At 44.5% G+C, this 6,000-nt stretch overlaps 1 protein-coding gene across 1 annotated transcript in view; it reads left to right on the top strand.

Annotated features, from left to right (window-relative positions):
• Positions 1-6,000, top strand: part of AGBL1 (AGBL carboxypeptidase 1) — a 521,226-nt gene that overhangs the window by 473,518 nt on the left and 41,708 nt on the right. The gene's annotated exons all lie outside the window — the stretch shown is intronic.

Raw genomic sequence — 6,000 nt, 5'->3', positions numbered from 1 at the left:
GAGTTCCCTGTCCAGTGAAGGAGATGCAGACATCTTCAATTTGCAGATTACCCCTCACTCTAATCAGGGTATCTTAGATAACAATTGTTCTAGTATCTCCTGGTCCCTAGTCCATGACACCTTCCCCATTCTGATAGCCCTGTGAGTCCATCTGTGAGGCCAGGATGACTTTAAGGAGAACCCTTTGGGAAAATGGTCCAAGTCCACCCTCCTTTTTCTCACAGTAGCCCAGCCAGATGCCTCTGAGAAGTCCACAGTCATAGCATGGCAGGAGAATAACCCTTTCCACTGGTATTCAGAGGATGACCTGAAGAAGGTAGTTCCATGTTGCCATCATAACAACTAGTCATTGAGAGACCAATCCTCCATGAACTTCTCTAATTCCCTTCAAAGCTATCTTTAAGCAATACGAAAGGGTGATTGTATTCATGTCCTGTTTGTGAGTTTCCTAGAATCAGCTGTTTGGCCACTCTGGGAAACAGGAACCTGGGACAGATGGGTAATTGGTCTGATCCCATAGGATTCTTCTTACATATCTTAGGAAGCTGCCTTATATTGAGTTAGGACTTTGGTCCATCCAGCCCAGTATTGTGAACACTGAGAGGCTGTGGCTCTCCAAGATTTCAGACAGGATGTTTTCCTAGCCCTTCCTGGAGATGCTAGGGATTGAGCCCAGGACCTCCTGCAATCAGAACATATGCTCTACCACTGAGCTATGGCAGTGAATTCCATAAATGAATTATGAATCATGTGAAGAAGTAACTTTCTTTTGACTGCCCTGAATCTGCTGCAAATAAGTTTCATTTTACACATATAATATCATGCACTGTATCCACAAAATGAAATCAAGAAGACGCACATGATCTGAGTTTGTCTGGGAATGATCCAGCAGATCTTGGATGGAATTCATCTGGTTGCTTCTGAGCAGCTGGCAAAAGGGAGGGGGGTTAATTAAGGAAGGAAACCTCTTACTGTTATCTTAAGTTGTGAAATTTGAACCTCTCCCCAACAGCCATTTCATCTGAAATTCATCCATGGATAATTGTCTAGTGGAACTAAGTTTCCATTAAGGACCATTTTCATGCCGTCTTTGCATTGGCAGCCCAGTACATCCTGGAAAATGGGGACCATTGCCATCTCCGTGATGAATGCTCTCCTCCATTGAGTTGCAATTACAGGATTTAATCAGTTCATTATTCCACCTAGAATTTGGGTCTTGACAGTTATGCAGTGGAAACTAATTGAATTGGCTTCCCCTCAAGGCATTCCTGTTTCTTTTTAAAGGAACTGATCCTAGCCACTGAGGATGTGGGTTGGGAGACTAATTGACCAACTCACATCTAATTTCCTAACTGCGCCCCTCACCTCCTTTCAACATGCCAGAAGAATGAGGCAAGACGCACCTTCTCATTGCCCAGCAACAAATCCCCAAAGGTTTTCATGTTCCAAAACCAATCCTCAAATTTCTTGAAATTTTTCTGACCATGTGAAAGTGGTTTCTATTTCTCTGCCTCATTCTCAAGGCATTTCTTTAGAATTTCAGTAGATGACGGTTTTGAGTGTCCAGTTTGGCAGTCAAATTGCAGCAACTGTAAATACATCTACCACCCAGTTGCTCTAAACCAACCTTTCCGAACTTGGTGGCCTCTAAATCTTTTGGCATAGAACACCCATTATCCCCAGCCATAGAATCACAGAATACTAGAGTTGGAAGAGGCCTTTAAGGCCATTGAGTCCAACTTCCTGCTCAATGCAGGAATCCACATCAAAGCATACCTGACAGATGGCTGTCCAGTTGCATCTTGAATGCCTCTAGGGTGGGAGAGCCCACAACCTCCTACTTCAATGGTTCCATTGTCGAACTGCTCTAACAGTCAAGTTTTTCCTGATGTTCAGCTGGAAACTGGTTTCCCGTAACTTGAGTCCATCATTCCATGTCCTGCACTCTGGCATGATGAAGAAGATACCCTGGCCCTCCTCTGTGTGTCAACCTTTCAAGTCCTTGAAGAGTGCTAACATTTATTTATTTATTTATTTATTTATTTATTTCATTTTTATACCGCCCAATAGCCGAAGCTCTCTGGGTGGTTCACAAAAAAACATGCCCAGTTCTTTCAGTCTCTCCTCATAGGGCTTTGTTTCCAGACTCCTAATCACCCTTGTTGGCAATGGGACCAAAACACTGGAGTTTGGGGAAAGTTTCTGTAGGGCATAAACTTTCTGAACATAATTGAAGTTAGCAGCTACTTTTCATATCTATCTGCCCCAACATTAATGTTGGATACCATTTATATATGGATACCATTTACAGATGGCAATAGAGAAGCCAACTTCAGCGTCAGTGAAGTCCTATTCAAATGTCAACATACAGCATCTGGAGGTGTACATGCCATAGTTACTGTTATTTTCCCCAAGTAGAAGAAAACAACTACTTTCATGGATTTTCCTTGAGAAGGGGCCCATTGCTCTTTTCTGCGCCACACTGGCTGAAGTTAGATTTCTGAAAAGAGAAATGACAGCAGATAGAGTTCCATACTAAATGTATTTTATCTTAAATAAGTCTCATTGATTTTGATGGAGGGGAAGGGAGGCTACAGGAAAGAGTCAAATGTCATGGCTTGAAAGGGAGACTACTGGATACCTTCCAGCTTCAAAGTATTCTTCCCCATCTTAGTTCTAGCATCAACAGATGGAGGTGACCCCCTGGGGAATGACTCTTTATATATTGGTTATATAAGGGAAACAGTTTGATGATGTGAAAACTGTTTTTCCTTCAAGTAATACTAATGTGTGTGGAGGGAGCTACTTCTCAGGGGTGTGCATGCTTGCCCCTGGCACTGCCCGTAGAACTAAGCTGTTGAAGAACATTGTACTATCATGGGAATATGGTATTGCCCCTTTTGGGGTTTCAGGCAGTGGAGTCTGGTGGTTCTGTTTTCAGTGGTGCTGTGAATCCATTCTGGCTTTCAGTCAGAGCCATCCCCAAAATAGGTTCAATAGCTTGGATAGCTGCTTTAGAGTCCCGTCTCATTCTGACTGAAACCCAGGGCTGGGTGAGAGGGAATAGCACCAATGGAAGTTGGAGAGAAAGGAGTGGTGCTGTGGTTGATATACAATGAATGTTTTATTGTTTCCAAATTTAAAATGGCTATTATTTTGAAACAATAAAACGTTCATTGTATATCAACCACAGCACCAGAGCTTGTCTCTCCTTTCTCTCCAGTCTGACTGAAACCCCAAATGGATTTTACAGCCCCACCAAATTCAGAGCCACCAGCCCCTGCTGGTTTCATTATGCAGTAAGACCAGAAGCTGAGGTCACTGCATTTAAGTGCATTGGGTTATCTAGCACCAGACAGGAATAGACAAGACTCATCTGAGAAAAGTGCAGTGATGCTTTGGAAATCCTCCTCCAACCTTTAAAATACCATCTGCATACACATCTTCCCTGGCCAAGTTACCCTCCACACACCCCGTTGCCACCTTGGTCATGCTATCTCTTTAGCTGAGTGTATCGAGGAACAGCGAAAGCTGGGGAACAACAGGCAACAGCTGGGAGAGGTGACAGCTAGGGATGTTGTGGGCACCTGACGGATTCCAGGAGTCCAACAGACTCCCTTGCGTCTGCCCCACCTAGGCCTAGCATGGTGGATCCTGCCTCATTTGCAGGCCCACTCTTCAAGCACCCCACAAACTGACCAGTGCCTGGCAGTCAACTGCCCTTGTCTGGATCCTCCATTGTTATGCACAATGTAGGCTCTGGAAATGCCGTATTTCCTACCTTGCATAAATGGTGGCCATTCACATTCCTTCCATGCCTTTAATCTTGTGTAAATGGGGCCTTTATCATAGAATCATAGAATAGTAGAGTTGGAAGGGGCCTACAAAGCCATCGAGTCCAACCCCCTGCTCAATGCAGGAATCCACTTTAAAGCATCCCTGACAGATGGTTGTCCAGCTGCCTCTTGAATGCCTCTAGTGTGGGAGAGCCCACAACCTCCCTAAGTAACTGGTTCCATTGTCATACTGCTCTAACAGTTATGGCCACCATTTATGCAATGTGGGGAATACACAATTTCTGGATCCTCAGCTGTGTGCAACAATGGAGGCTCTGGATGAGGGCGGACTGGGTCGTGGCTTTGTCAGGGGCTCAACGCGAGAGGGGGTGGGCGGCAATGGATTGGCGAGCATCCAATGGCGCCAGGCATAGGTGAGTCCATCCATCCCTAGTGACAGCCCAACTCCAGCTACCAGGTACTCCCTCAGCCCAACCAAGAAAAGCCACCATTCCCAGAATGCCTCTGTGCAGCAGTATGGTACATATTGGGGGTGAGGAAGATGGCAGCTGCTGCAGCTGCATTCCCCTGAACTTCTCTTCTCCTTGCCAGTCCCTACAATTTCTTGAAGATAATTAAATGAAGCTTTGCTGCAGTCACCACAGTGGATCTTCCAGGGCCCTAGCACTTATCTGACCATGCCATTGGCTGACACTGGACCTACTTGGATGGCTATCAACTAGGAAATAGGATTCCAGCTAGCTTACAAGTGTTGCAGCAGTGATAACTGATTTTTCAAGTGTTCTTTCCAATGGGCTGTGAAATACACACACACACACACACACACACACACACACACACACACTTCTAATAGTCAAGAGTACAAGCAGGAATATCACCCAGAAAAGGATCTCCCACTCCCTTTTCTTTCAAGATCTTTAGCTTTCAGCATTACCATTTTACCTCTTTTGCCTGGACGTAGATTTCATCAGCTGTATAAATGAGAGAATGGCAGTTGACATTTCTGCATAGAGAAATGAAGGATTCAGTGATCCTTGCTATGCTTAGATGTAACAAAAATAGCCTCCAAAAAAAAGGGAGGGTTGAACCTTTGGGTTCATATTTTAACTGAGATTTGCTTTGCTTCTTGAATGCATCACCCCCTGGGTCAGCTAGGGTGCTCCACAGAGAAAGACGGGGTCAGATTGCTCATATTTGGTATAGGTGGGTACGGTTCTCTTGGGGATGGGGACAAAGATGACGGAAATTCTTATTTGAAAGAAGAAAAAGGAACAGGCCTTCTTATGGGTCCCTCTTCTGTGATTTGAGCCCTTTTAAATGAATCAAAGCATGTCTAAGTTTGGTTTTCCGGCTCTGCGGGAATTTCTCTTTGTCCAAGGAAAAGGGCACGGGAGCATTTGGGGGCAGCATTCCCTACGAGCTTTATACTTAGACGGCTTTCTTCCTTGATGAGGGCAAGACGCATGCACCATGTGGCCGGTGCAGAAGTGGGGCTTTGCTGAGCTCCACCACTTCAGGGTTCAGGTTTCTATTAAAAGAAGAAAGCATCAAGGTTCGATTAAAAAGCATGTACTTCAGGTGCCAGTGGGGAGAAGGGAAAAGGCGTGACACACTGACAAAATTGATTAAAAATACATGCAGCTGTTAACGGAGCCTAATCGGAACACTTTCCCCTCTTAATTCTCTCAGATATTAAGATGTAGGGAGCGTCAGATAGATTGTGTCTTTGAAAAGCAACTGCAGCTCACCTCCATTTACTCTTGATGGTAGTTAGTGGTTTTCTTTTCTTTATTTTTAAACATAGTCAATCTCTTTTTTCCCCCTCTAATGATGAGCATGTTCTCATAATCGCTTGCTCCAGTTTAGTTCTTCTCTATCTGTGTCTGGCTTTGATTCTGTTCTGATTTTTCTTCTGAAACGTTTAAAGGGTGTGTGTGCTCTTTTTAAGCAGCAGGCATTCAATGAGGCTTTCAATTAAATGCGGGTTAAGGAGCCCGTTATAAATGGTAAGGGTGCTTTTGTTCATTTTGTTACACTCCAAAAAGAAATTGGTTTGAACAGGTGATACATTTAGCACCCTGTACCTAGATGGGTGCTCCTGGGATTAAATAAGGAATGTGACTTTGGAAAGCAGTGACACCCCCCCCCCCCAGTTGATCAGTATTGAGGGATGATTGGGTCCCCCCAAAGCTGACCAATATGG

The sequence above is a fragment of the Elgaria multicarinata genome, chromosome 16 (genome assembly GCF_023053635.1).
Source record: "Elgaria multicarinata webbii isolate HBS135686 ecotype San Diego chromosome 16, rElgMul1.1.pri, whole genome shotgun sequence".
Taxonomy (NCBI): Eukaryota; Metazoa; Chordata; class Lepidosauria; order Squamata; family Anguidae; genus Elgaria; species Elgaria multicarinata.
Note: the sequence above shows the minus strand (reverse complement) of the source record. Positions and strands in the feature narration are given on the sequence as shown.